We start from the raw sequence: 15,175 nt of genomic DNA on the forward strand, positions 1-15,175 counted from the left end.
TTTAAGCATAATTTACCAATCCTCGTGGGAATGATCTCGTATTTGCCTACTATACTATCGTTTTGATCTTGTGCACTTGCGAGTAAAACGTACAAATATTTATCTATTTATTTAGGTAGATATTTGCACAACATCTACCATCTAGACGGCACCTAGGTTTTTCATGCTAGACGCTCATTTGAACCTACAGCCTATAAATAAAGGTCCCTCGGCTTGAGAACTTCAAGAATTCGGTATTGAATTTCTTAGTGCTTAGACAGTTATATTGTAGAGTTGTTGTGCTGAGTTAGTCTCTTTTAAGCCATTGTTGTGTGTGCTGTTGCCAGGCTGATCTAAAGTCTATCTTAGGGGTTGGCCCTAAGGTAAAGGATTCCATTGAAGATCCCTTCAGGTAGGAGACCTGGTTGGGAGGCGTTTGGGTTGGGTTACACGTTAGAGTGCAAGGTACGACCACTGCATCAAGGGTATGTAAGTGCTACTACTTTGTAACTAGTCTTGTCTTCTAAATAGTGGATATTCTGAGTTTGGCTGCTCCGGAGTAGTTTTTCCCTTATTGAGTTTCCACTTCATTAACAAAATTCTTGTGTATTTTAAATTTTGCAGTGATATTATTTTGTTAACACTCTATGCACACACACACACACACACACACACACACACACACACACTCACACTCACACACACCTGTTTTATATTGGAAGTCACTTTATTTTTCATTTGGTATTAGAGCTTGGTACACTCTTGTTAGTTTTTGTGTTGGCTGCATTCTGTTGGACGAAATCACTTCATTGTAATGATGTTTTTTAACAGGGATTTCGCTATTCAGAAGTGTTTCCAGAGGACTCTACACAGTTTGCAAGTCAGAAATTTCAGTTCCTTGCCAGCCGTCCAGACGACGTGTCATTCTGTCTGGACATCTAGCTGAGTAAAGCACCAACAGTCCGGACGACGTGTCATACCGTCTGAACGTACATTAGACTAAAGCATCATCCGTCTGGACGACATGGATTCCCGTCCGAACCTTCCTCTGTGTTGAGAAGCTTCGAACTGCTCCAGCTTGCATCTGTTCGGACGATTCAGCTTCCTGTCTGAACGACTCTCAGTGTTCGATCAACCTTCAGGATTTCTTTCCAAAACACAAATATGGGAAGATTGCTGCAACCGTCTGGACAACATGGATTCCCGTCCGGACGTGCTCATCCATAAGGCAAGTATCGCAATTCAAATCCAGACGTCCGGAAACCAGTCAGCATGGTCCGGACGCGCGAGCATCAAATATGGAAATTGCGTGCATCAGATCAGCCGTACGGATGACCATTCTCCTGGTCTGGACACGCGAAGCCTCTATATGGAAATTACTTGCAGCGGACATGCGACTGTCCGGACGACAGGGCATAATCGTCTGGATGCAGCTCTCAAACAGGAAAGATCTTTAGTGAAATTTTCAAAATTTCGGTCGCACAGTTGTCCCTCCAGACAGTCTATGACCACCTTCCCGACGGTGCCCAGTTTTGTTAAGCCAGACGCTCATTTGAACTGTCAGCCTATAAATAGAGGCCCTTAGGCTTGAGAACAACAAGAATTCGGTATTGAATTCCACTAGTGCTTAGAAAGCTATATTGTGAGTTTATTGAGTTGAGTTGATCTCTCTGAAGCTGTTGTTGTGTGTGTTGTTGTTGCGCTTAAACTGAAGTCTATCTTAGAGGTTGGACCTAAGGTAAAGGATTCCATTGAAGACCCCTTTAGGTAGGAGACTTGGTTGGGAGGCGTTTGTGTTGGGTTACATGTTAGAGAGCAAGGTACGACCACTGCATCAGGGGTATGTGATTGTTACTACTTTGCATCTAGTCTTGTCTTCTGAATAGTGGATATTTTGGGTTTGGCTGCCCCGGAGTGGTTTTTCTCATATTGAGTTTTCCATTTCGTTAACAAAAATTCTTGTGTTATTTATTTTTCGCATTGTTATTTTGTTAACACTTTGTCCACACACTTGCTTTATATTAGAAGTCAATTGTCATTTTTCAATTGGTATCAAAGCCGGTACACTCTGTTAAGGATTTATTTCCTGAGTGTGATCCTCATCTCTTGTGACTTCTATTTTTTTATTACACCTTTTATCATGGATTTCTCTCAATTGTCTGAAGAAAATTATGATTTTGAGCTCTCTAAAGTTCTTGCAAAATTTGATAAAATTATTTCTCCAAAAGAGCTAAAAAAGGTGAAGCAAGAAAAAGAGTCATTGATTATACAATTGTCTGAATCACGTGCTTTGATTGACTCTTTGAGATCTGAGAATACCATGCTATTTAACATTATTGATACACTTGAGAATAAATTAAAAGAATCTGATGATCTCTTGAAAAAATTCTCAAGTGATAATTTGAAGACCATGCTTTGTATTCACTTAGATATTTCTAACAAGCCTGCTTTAATTGTTGATGATATGAGTACTTCTACTTCACATGCTTCTGATTTTGAATTAGATTCTGTTGATATTAAGCCTGTGATAGTAGATGCAGCTTGTTCTGAAAATTCTTGCTTGAAAAATTGTGTGAAGCCTAACTCCAAAGATTTAGGAACACAAGGTAAGTTTGTTCCTATTTGTCATAATTGTGGGAAAATTGGTCATATTAGACCAAAATGTTATTTGTTAAAATCCCACAGACCTTGGAAGAAGCAGGAGGATTTCAAAAAAGGCGTTATTGAGAAAACCTCTTCAGATAAATTTGTCCCGCCCCATAGGAGGCATATATCTCAAAGAGGTAAGGACATTGTTGTTTGTGAAAATGCTAATCTTAAAGTTGCAGAGCTCTTCAAGAAGCATTCAGCAAACGAAGTCAGCCTACCTGCTATCATGTGGTGTCTTTGGACACATCAGGCTAAACTGCCCTCAGATCTGACATCAGCAGCCTCGGATCAAGAAAACAGAGCAAAAGACAGGTAAGTCTAGCTCTAAACCTTCCAAGCCTCATCATGCTTTTCGACAACAACGACATTATCCTCAAAGGGATTCTCCCTCATGCCATCACTATGGTAAGTATGGCCACATGAAAGCCGAATGCTTCAAAGTGAAGCCACACAAGCCCAAGAAAAATCAGACCAATGAAGGGCTTGTCAACATGATGAAGAATGTCCTAGTCAGACTGATCAATTGGGACATGGCTCACACCCCTGCCTCACAGGTAGAAAAGGTATGGGTAAGGAAGGATAAGACCATTCACCCCTTAAGGGGTAGTGAACTCACCTAGTAGGTGAGGTCTCCCATGCCTTGGATTTTGGTTCCTAAATCCTAGTGCATGTCAGATATGTTTGCATTGCATTGTTTTTCATGTCATATCTTATTCATGCTTTGCATTCTATTTGAAGAACCATTTATTCTATCCCCCATATTTTCTATGTTATCTTGAGAAACTTCTAAAGATATTTTTTGGGGATGACAGTTAAAAGCACGTCAGGCTGCTGCTTTTCTATTTCTAAACCTCTCTCCCTGAGGACATGTTTGATTTTACCATACATACTGGGACTAGATGTCATTTCCTTTTCCATAAGCATGTCTTCGCTGTTTTTCTGTTCATTGGTTTTCAACAAAAAAAAAAAAAAAAAATTGGGGGAGAAGATGCAGAACTTTATTTATTTATTTATTTTTTCTTTTGATAGCTTTTCAGATATTGCATGTGTTTTTACCTGATATCTCAGTTCATTGTGCAATGATTAAATATGCTTATATATGATTGAGAGTTTATGCATGATATCTGCTAAGTTTTCCTGTTGCATCTTAATGATAGATAGTGTTAGTTTGTAATTGGCCTCATTCTGTTTGGACTTCACTTGTATGTAAAGATGCTATTTTACAAGGGATTCCGCTATTCAGAAGAGTTTTAGAAGATTCTGCAGTCAGAAAAGTCGGTTCCCTATCAGCTGTCCGAACGATCGTGCCATCCTGTCCGGACGCCCATCTGTCCACTGTTCCATCCGTCCGGATGACGTGCCATACCGTTCGGACGCCCAGACAGACCTAGCATCATTCGTCCGGACGACGTAGAGTTCCGTTCAGAGCCTCCACTGTATCGAGAAGCTTCTGTTCCAGTTTGCATCCGTCCGGACGTCTCAGCAGCCCGTTCGGACACCTCTCAGTATTCGATCAAGCTTCAGATTCTTTCCAAGTTCATTTATGGGAAGATTGATGCAACCGTATGGACGACGTGGATTCCCGTTCGGACGTGCTTCTCCTTAAGGCAAGAATCGCAATTCAATTTCAACCGTCCGGACTCCAGTCTGCTATCGTCCGGACGCGCATGCATCTGATATGGAAATTGCGGATTTGACTTCAACCGTCCGGATGCTTGCCTTTCATGGTCCGAACGCGTGCACAGTAAATATGGAAATTGCGTGTTGAAGATCAACCGTCCGAACGGCCATCCCCCTTGGTCCGGACGCGTTAAAGCCTTATATGGAAATTACTTGTAGCGGACATACGACCGTCCGGAAGACAGTGTCTCACCGTCCGGACGCGGCTCTCAAATAGGAAAGATTTTCAGCAAAAATCTAGAAAAATTTGGTCGCACAGTTGTCAGTCCGGACGACTCAGGTTCACCGTCCGGACGGCGTCCGTACATATTATTGCAATCGCCCATTTGAACCCTCAACCTATAAATAGAGGCCCCTGGGCATTGAGAACTGCAAGAATTCGGTATTGAATTCCTTCAGAGCTTAGAGAGTTATTTTGTAAGATTATTGGAGCTGATCTGTCTCTCAAGCCATTGCAAGTGTGTTGTTGCTGCGCTACAACTGAAGTCTGTTAGGTTTTGATTGGCTACATTCTGGTTGACAAAATCACTTGTATCTATAGATGCTTTTATTAGGGATTCCGCTATTCAGAAGAGTTTTAAAAGATTCTGCAGTCAGAAAAGTCGATTCCCTGTCAGCTATCCGGACGATCGTGCCATCCCGTCCGGACGCTCATCTGTCCACTGTTCAATCCGTTCGGATGATGTGCCATACCATTCGGACGCCAGATAGACCATGCATCATCCGTCCGGACGAAGTGGACTTCTGTCCGGACCCTTCACTGTATCGAGAAGTTTCTGTTCCAGCTTGCATCTGTCCAGATGTCTCAGCAGCCCATTCGAACGCCTCTCAGTATTCGATCAAGCTTCAGATTCTTTCCAAGTTCATTTATGGGAAGATTGATACAACCGTCTGGACGAAGTGGATTCTCGTCCGGACAAGCTTCTCCTTAAGGCAAGAATCGCAATTCAAATTCAACCGTCCGGACTCCAGTCTGTTATCGTCCTGACGCGTGTGCATCTGATATGGAAATTGCGGATTCGACTTCAACCGTCTGGACGCCTACCTTTCATGGTCCGAACGCGCGCACAGTAAATATGGAAATTGCGTGTTGAAGATCAACCGTCCGGATGGCCATCCCACTTGGTCCGGACGCACTAAAGCCATATTTGGAAATTACTTGCAACAGACATGTGACCGTCCGGACGACAGTGTCTCACCATCCGGATGCCGCTCTCAAACAGGAAAGATTTTCAGCGAAAATCTCAGAAATTCTGGTTGTACAGTTGTCCGTCCGGGCTGCTCAGGTTCACCTTCCGGACAACGTCCGTACATATTACTACAGTCGCCCATTTGAACCCTCAGCCTATAAATAGAGGCCCCTGGGCATTGAGAACTGCAAGAATTCGGTATTGAATTCTTTCAGAGCTTAGAGAGTTATTTTGTGTTAGTATTTTGGCCTCATTCTGTGTTTGGACAAAATCACTTAAGTGTAAAGATGCTGTAAACAGGGATTCCACTTATTCAGACTCAGCAAGTCAGAAGAATTCAAGTTCCCTGTCAGCCGTCCAGACGATTGAGCCATCCCGTCCGGACTCCCATTTGTCCACTGTTCCATCCGTCCGGACGACGTGTCATCCCGTCTGGACACCAAACAGACCAGCATCATCCGTCCGGACGAAGTGTTCATTCCGTTTGGACTCCATATTGTATCGAGAAGTTTCTGTGCCAGCTTGCATCCGTCCGGACATTTTAGCAACACGTCCGGACGCCTCTCAGTACTTGATCAGTTTCTGATTTCTTTCCAAGTTCCAAGAAAGGGAAGATCAATCAACTGTCCGGACGATGTGGTATCCTGTCTGGAAGCGCGTCTCCTTAAGGCAAGAATCGCAATTCAAATATGATCGTCCGGACTTCTGACAACTGTGGTCCAGACGCGTGTGCATCAAAGAAGGAAATTGCCAATTCGACTTCAACCATCCGGACGACTGCCTATCATGGTCTGGACACGCACATTACCGATATGGAAATTGCGTGTTGAAGAATAGCCGGCCGGACGCTTATCCCCCATGGTCTGGACGCTCGAGTGCCTTATAAGGAAATTACTTGCAGCGGACGTGCGACCGTCCGGACGATGTACCATCCCGTTCGGACAATGCCCTTAAACAGGAAAGATTTCCCCGCGAATTTTTTGAAAAATCTTGTCGCACAGTTGTCCGTCCGGACGGCCCATGTCCACCGTCCGGACGGTGCCCATGTATATTTTGCCTGACGTTCATTTGAGCCCCCAGCCTATAAATAGAGGCCCCTAGACACTGAGAACTGTAAGAATTCTGTATTGAATTCCACAACTGCTCAGAGACATGATATTTCCTCTGAAGCCCTTTTCAAGTGTGCTGTTGCTGTGCTACAATTGAAGTCTATCTTAGAGGTCGGCTCTAAGGTAAGGAGTTCCATTGAAGACCCCTTCAGGTAGGAGAACCTGGTTGGGAAGCGTTCATGTTGGGTTACACGTCAGAGATCAAGATACGACCACTGCATCGGATATATGTGAGTGTTACTGTCTTGTATCTAGCTTTGTCTTCTGAATAGTGGAATTCCTGGGTTTGGCTACCCCAGAGTGGTTTTTCTCTTGATTGAGTTTCCACTTCGTCAACAAAAATCTCTGTGTCATTTACTTTCCGCTGTGCTTATTTTTGTTGACACTTTGTGCACACACACTTTTTTTTTAAAATTAGAAGTCATTTCTATTTTCACTTGGTATCAGAGCATGGTACACTCTGAGAAGATTAATTTCTTGAGTGTTTTCTTTTTTGACTTCTACTATGTCTATATTGAATATGGATAAAATTGCTTCTATTTCACATGATATGTCTGTTCATAAGACCATGTTCATTAAACCTATCATGTCTCATACTCAATCTATTTGTAAGGGTAAAAGGGATAATCAATCTATATTTACTTGTCATCACTGTGGTATTGTTGGTCGTATTTGTCCAAACTGTTTCCAAATTAGGTCTCAGAAACCTTGGAAGAAAACCCTTATCCCTAGGAAAGATGAACCAGGTTTTGAAGAAAAAGTTAAAGTGTTAAGCGATCAAGTGAAACTCATTAGTGAGAAGTTAGCATACCTCACCCCTAATGAGCAAAGGTCTGTCCTGGTTAATAATCAAAAAGCTTCCAAACAAGTCTGGGTCAAAAAGGAAGATAATCTGTGTTTAGTTTCTCATACTGCACTAAAAATTCTTTATACTTGTTTGTGGTATTTGGATAGTGGTTGTTCTAAACACATGACAGGTGATAAGACTTTGCTAAAAGAAGTTTAGATGGGTAAAGGTGGGCGAATCACCTATGGAGATGGGAGTCAATCCAGAGTCATTGGTAAAGGGATCATCGACATTCCAGGTCTCGGAACATCTCAAGAAGCTCTGTATGTAGAAGGGCTCAAGGCAAATCTCCTCAGCATCAGCCAGTTTTGTGATAATGACTTGGTGGTGCAATTCTCCAAGAAGGAATGCAATATATTTGAAAGCAGTGGTAGATGGCTCATGGGAGGAGAAAGAACTGCTGACAATTGTTATGGCCTTCCTGGTCTGACTGCAGATCCTCAGATTTTCTGCAACAAAGCAACCATAGATGACAGTGAGCTATGGCACCAGAGGTTAGGGCATCTCAATTTCTCCGATATGTTGAAAATTGCAGGCAAAGATATTGTTAAAGGCCTGCCCAAGATGGAGAAGACTGAAAAAGGAATCTGTGGTCCGTGTCAACTAGGGAAACAGACTCGGGCAACCCATAAGAAGACCTCAGGTATTCTAACTTCCAAAAATTTGGAATTACTGCACATGGATCTCATGGGTCCCACTAGAACTGCTAGTCTAGGTGGGAAAAGATATATTCTGGTTATTGTTGATGACTTCTCTCGATATACATGGGCTATTCCTATTCGGGAAAAATCTGATGCCTTTGATACAACTCAACATTTGTTCAAGAAGATTCAGGTTGAACAAAATTGCCAGATTGTGAGAATCCGCAGTGATCATGGAAGAGAATTTGAAAATCTAGCGAGGTAAGAAACCCACAGTGAAGTATTTTAAAACTTTTGGAAGAAAATGCTATATACTTCATGACAGGGAAAATCTGGGAAAATTTGACACCAAGAGTGATGAAGGTATATTCTTGGGATATTCCACAAACAGTCGTGCTTACAGAGTCTTCAACAAAAGAACAGAGACTATGATGGAATCAATAAATGTAGTTGTTGATGATGAAGAAGTTCAGAGACCTATCAGCAGGGAGGAAAAACAGCTCGATTCAGCTGAGCCTTCAGTAGCCCCAATTGATATCATTAATCCTTCTTTAAAGGAGTCTCCAAATGAATCTCCTTCTTCTCCCACGACTTCGGATACCACTCCTACTACCTCCGAAGATGAGGATACTCTTGCTAATCCTCTTAAGCGATCATGGGTGAAGCATAATCATCCTCCTCAGCAGCTGCTTGGGAACGTAGATGAAGGGCGTAGGCTGAGAAGCAGAGTCATTCAGCCCACCAGTGAAGTAGCCAATCAAGTCTCTTACAGCTGCTATCTAGCTCAGACAGAGCCCAAGAAAGTTGATGAAGCCCTACAGGATGAAGGCTGGGTCTCTGCAATGCATGATGAGCTCCATCAGTTCACTAGAAATGATGTCTGGACCTTGGTTCCCCGTCTTGCAGAACAGAATATTATTGGTACCAAGTGGATTTTCCAGAATAAAACAGATGAACATGGTACTGTGGTTCGGAATAAAGCCCGTCTTGTTGCACAAGGATATACTCAGATATAGGGAGTAGACTTTGATGAAACCTTTGCCCTTGTTGCCAGGTTAGAGTCTATCAGAATTCTACTCTTTATTGCTTGTCATCTTGACTTCAAGTTATATCAGATGGATGTAAAGAGTGCCTTCTTAAATGGAGTTCTGCAAGAAGAAGTTTATGTAGAACAGCTGATGAGTACCAAATATTGTATATTTGGACCCCTTGATTTACATTAGTTAGACCTTTAGCCTTGTTATTTTCTGATGCTTTGGTTAGTTTTTGTGTTTTTATGTTTAGTAGGTCAATAAGTGAGGAATGGCAAAATTCATGTGGAATTGCTTGGAAAATTTGGAAGTTCTGAAGAACTTGATCAATTGAACTTAAATTCAATCGATCGAATTTTGCCCGAAGTCGATCGATCGACTTTTATTCGATCGATCGAAAATTCCCAGAACTTACTTTTGCAGAAGCGCGCCAGAACACTCAATCAGGAGCTTCTCCATGACAAAAAGGAGTTCTCCCTCTGATTTTCGCAGCAGAACACGTTGGTTTCGTGACCTTGGTTGTCTCTAGCAAGAGAGGAACCCTAGAGGGGGTTAGAGGAGTCATTTTACATGGGTTTCTAGCCCTAATTACCTTCTATAAAAGCCATAGCCATGCCTCGTTGGGGAGTTCAGAGAACAGTAGCTAGGATTTATTTCGTGCATTTTGTAGTTGATTTCAGTAGCTCTTTTCCTTAGACTCTTTCTCTTTGTAAATCTTTTCTTTTATTTCCATGTTTGTTCTTCATTTTCTTGTGGTGTTCTTAGTCATGGAAGGCTAGTAACCTTAACTAAGGTTGAGGATGAAACCTTTCCATTGATGACACTCACACTCTTGTTATACTACTTGTACATTTGATGATATATCATATTTGTTGTTCAAGTTCCATTCATCTAAATGCTTTATCTTTTGCAATGACTGTGGTTGTTGGTAGATATAGGACATTTAATGTGTTTCAACCAATGGATACATTGTTTTATCGGTTTGAATGATGATATCCATTGTGATTTGTTCACTAAATGGATATATTGGATGATTTGATTTCAAATGGGTACTCTTTGTGATTTATCTTTGAGTTGGATTCATTTAATGGTTCTAAGGTTTATGGCTGAGAAACTTGAATGACACCCTAAGCTTAATGTTCTTTGGGTGTTCAAGTGGAAACCAAGAGTGTAAGTTGTTGGATTTGGTTTGGTAGATTCCTTAGCCTTAGTTTCTTTTAATTTGCATATTTCATTTCATCTCGTTTATTTAGTCTTTTGTTCTTAAATCAATCCTCAAACCTTTGGAACTAGGTTAAAATGAGGTTGATTAAACAAGACACCAATATTTGACCATTTCCCTGTGGATTCGACCTCGCATTTGCACACACTATATTGCAAACGATTCGTGCGCTTGCGAGTACTCATTAAAAAATACATCAACAGTCAAAGGGTTTTCAAGACCCTCATCATCCTCATCACGTGTACAAGCTGAAAAAGGCACTATATGGGCTTAAGCAGGCCCCTCGAGCATAGTATGAGTGTCTCACCACTTATCTCCTGGCCAAAGGATTCACAAGGGGACAAGCTGATCGAACTCTGTTTATCAGACAACATGGTACTCACAAACTCATCGCTCAAATTTATGTTGATGACATTATTTTTGGAGCTACTTTGGACTCTCTTGCCCATGAGTTCTCTGAGGAAATGAAGCAGGAATTTGAGATGAGCATGATTGGTGAGCTGAACTACTTCCTTGGCCTTCAAGTTAAGCAAACTGCTAAAGGCATCTTCATTTTTCTCAGTCTAAGTATACTAGGGATCTGGTCAAACAATTTGGGTTGGATGGAAAAAGTCGTGCTCGCACTCCCATGAGCACCAGTGTCAAGATCAGTAGTGATCTTGTAGGCAAATCTGTTGATCCATCCCTTTACAGGAGTATTATAGGGAGCCTCCTGTATCTTACAGCCAGCCGACCAGACATTGCTTTCAGTGTGGGTGTTTGTGCTTGTTTTGAAGCAAATCCTAAGGAATCTCACCTCACTGCTGTTAAGCGTATCATCAGGTATGTAAATGATACCCTCTCTTATGGCATATGGTATTCTAGAGAAACAAATCTTGTTGTTGCAGGATACTCTGATGCAAATTGGGCTAGAAATGCTGATGATAGAAAAAGTACCTCTGGAGGATGCTTCTATGTGGGGAACAATCTGGTAGTTTGGATGAGCAAGAAACAAGCGTCTATTTCTCTCTCCACTGCTGAGGCTGAGTATATTGCTGCGGGTAGCTGCTGCACTCAATTATTGTGGATGAAGACGTTGCTGGGGGACTACGGATTCACTCAAGATACTATGATTATCAACTGTGATAATACTAGTGCGATTAATATCTCAAAGAATCCTATTCAGCACTCTCGGACCAAGCACATCAACATCAGACATCACTTTTTACGTGATCTTGTGGAATCTGAGGTGGTTTCTCTCTCATTCATTCCCACTGAAAATCAATTGGCTGACATACTTACCAAACCTTTAGATGGTAGCAGGTTTGAGTCTCTTCGTAAAGCCATTGGTGTGTGTGCCATGTCCTAGACATGATGTTCCATGCTAGGATGAATTCCTTGTCTTCTGATAGCATGATGTTGTAATACAAAAAAATAAAAAAAAATAAAAAAAGGGGGGGGGGGGGGGGGGGAGGGGAGTCTTCGTAGCAGGGTAAAGTCTTTCACAAGGTATGTAAGCTATTTCATGTATTCTTTTTGGTTTACTAGTCTGTTGAGCATTGATATATTATGTTTACATGTGGTGAAAACATCAGTCTAACATGTACAAAATTTTTTCCCTGCTCATTGTTTTGTTTGATAGTCGCTTGTCTCATGTGATGACCTCATGCACTATCCTAGACTCCCCAAAGGTGCGTATTTTTTTTTTCCTTCTCTGACTATTTGCTTCTAGAATTTCTAAATAAGAGAAGAGGTTTGTGATAAGATGGTCAAATTGACCACAGGCTAGTTGAACCTAGGATCTATAAATTCTGGCATTTCCTCTAGCTTACAGCACCATAAGAACTGAGCAGTTATTCGTATGAATTTTGTGCTTTAAAATTGTCTATTCACTGCTTCTGTACTGAATTTGCAATATACCTTGCCCTCTATGAGCAAGTAAAAATTTATCTTGTCTTTCATGGTACAAGTAAAACAATTCGGTGATGTCTCTCAAGGGGAGTGTATCAGATGAGGATGGCTAGGCCCTAGTAAGAGTAAGGTTTGACTTTTGGCTAATCTGTCACGGATTCTCTCTCTTCTTTAGGAAATCCGGTTACTCTTGTCATGATTTTTCAAACCTTGTGGGTTCAGTCTTCACACACACACACGCATTGCATGAGTTGAGCAGGTTATCTTCATTATTTTGACAGGGTAACATTTGTTTCTGTTATACTGGTCTATCATCTCCATGTTCTTATAATTCTAACCTGCTCTATGACTAGTTTTTCAGATAGAAATACATGCGTGTGCTACAATATTTGTGAAGGCCCTTACTTTGCTGCTTTCTCCCACTTCATCAATTTTTCAGTCTCTATTTTTGATAACTGTTGAACTTATATTACTCTGTTTCCCGGGTCCTTCTGAGACCGTTACAGGGAGTAATTTTTATGACAATTAGTTTTTATTACTCTGTTTTACTCTTTGTCCCTTTGTGACAAAAAGGGGGAGTAATTTTTATTTTGGACCGGGAATGTATTTCCAAACCGGTCAAGTGATTTTTGTCCCAGAATGGCCAAAGGGGGAGTTTGTTAGTATTTTGGCTTCATTCTGTGTTTGGACAAAATCACTTAGGTGTAAAGATGCTGTAAACAGGGATTCCACTTATTCAGAGTTTACAAGTTAGAAGAATTCAAGTTCCCTGTCAGCCGTCGGGACGATCGAGCCATCCCGTCCCGACGCCCATCTGTCCACTGTTCCATCCGTCTGGACGACGTGTCATCCCGTCTGGACGCCAAACAGACCAGCATCATCCGTCCGGACGAAGTGTTCATTCCATCCGGACTCCATACTGTATCGAGAAGTTTCTGTGCCAGCTTGCATCCGTCCGGACATTTCAGCAGCACATCTGGACGCCTCTCAGTACTCGATCAGTTTCTGATTTCTTTCCAAGTTCAAAGAAAGGGAAGATCAATCAACCGTCCGGACGATGTGGTATCCCGTCCGGACTCGCATCTCTTTAAGGCAAGAATCGCAATTCAAATATGACCGTCCGGACGTCTGACAGCTGTGGTCCAGACGCGCGTGCATCAAAGAAGGAAATTGCCGATTCGACTTCAACCGCCGGAAGACTGCCTATCATGGTCTGGACGCCCACATTACCGATATGGAAATTGCGTGTTGAAGAATAGCCGGCCAGACGCTCATCCCCCATGGTCCGGACGCTCGAGTGCCTTATAAGGAAATTACTTGCAGCGGACGTGCGACTGTCCGGACGATGTGCCATCCTGTCTGGACGATGCCCTTAAACAGGAAAGATTTCCCCACGAATTTTTTGAAAAATCTTGTCGCACAGTTGTCAGTCCGGACGGCCCATGTCCACCGTCCGGACGATGCCCAGGTATGTTTTGCCTAACGCTCATTTGAGCCCCCAGCCTATAAATAGAGGCCCCTAGGCATTGAGAGCTGCAAGAATTCTGTATTGAATTCCACAACTGCTCAGAGACGTGATATTTCCTCTGAAGCCCTTTTCAAGTGTGCTGTTGCTGTGCTACAATTGAAGTCTATCTTAGAGGCCGGCTCTAAGGTAAGGAGTTCCATTGAAGACCCCTTCAGGTAGGAGAACCTGGTTGGGAAGCGTTCGTGTTGGGTTACACGTCAGAGATCAAGATACAACCACTACATCGGGTATATGTGAGTGTTACTGTCTTGTATCTAGCTTTGTCTTCTGAATAGTGGAATTCCTGGGTTTGGCTGCCCCGGAGTGGTTTTTCTCTTGATTGAGTTTCCACTTCGTCCACAAAAATCTCTGTGTCATTTACTTTCCGTTGTGCTTATTTTTGTTGACACTTTGTGCACACATGCTTGTTGTTTAAATTAGAAGTCATTTCTATTTTCATTTTGTAAGATTATTGGAGCTGATCTGTCTCTCAAGCCATTGCAAGTGTGCTGTTGCTGCGCTACAACTGAAGTTTATCTTAGGGGACGTCCCTAAGATAAAGGATTCCATTGAAGACCCCTTCAGGTAGGAGACCTGGTTGGGAAGCATTCGTGTTGGGTTACAGGTTAGATAGCAAGGTACGACCACTGCATCAGGGGTATATGAGTGTTACTGCTTTGTATCTAGTTTTGTCTTCTGAATAGTGGATATCCTGGGTTTGGCTGCCTCGGAGTGGTTTTTCTCTTAATTGAGTTTCCACTTCGTCAACAAAAATCTTTGTGTCTTTTATTTTCCGCATTGTTATTTTTGTTGTACACTATTGCACACACTTGCCTTTTTATTTAGAAGTCAATTTTCAATGTATATCTTAGGGGACGGCCTTAAGATAAAGGATTCCATTGAAGACCCCTTCAGGTAGGAGACCTGGTTGGGAAGCGTTCGTATTGGGTTACACGTTAGAGAGCAAGGTACGACCACTGCATCAGGGGTATGTGAGTATTACCGCTTTGTATCTAGCTTTGTCTTCTGAATAGTGGAAATCCTGGGTTTGGCTGCCCCGGAGTGGTTTTTCTCTTAATTGAGTTTCCACTTCGTCAACAAAATATTTGTCTCCTTTAATTTCCGCATTTAATATTTTGTTGCATACTGTTCACACACACTTGCCTTTTATTTTTAGAAGTCAATTTTATTTTTTCAATTGGTATCAGAGCTTGGTACACTCTGAGAAGATTAATTTCTTGAGTGTTATTTTTTACTTCTATTTATTATAATGTCTCAAACTCTTAATTTTGTTCCTGCATTTGATGGTATGAACTATGGCTATTGGAAGGCACGTATGCGTTTCTTTCTTAAATCTATTGATTGTTGGAGTATTGTTGAATCTGGTTGGACCAAACTAGAGGATGCAGCACTCGAATTAGTCCCTCAGA

Source organism: Alnus glutinosa, chromosome 14 (assembly GCF_958979055.1).
Source record: "Alnus glutinosa chromosome 14, dhAlnGlut1.1, whole genome shotgun sequence".
NCBI classification, from domain to species: domain Eukaryota; kingdom Viridiplantae; phylum Streptophyta; class Magnoliopsida; order Fagales; family Betulaceae; genus Alnus; species Alnus glutinosa.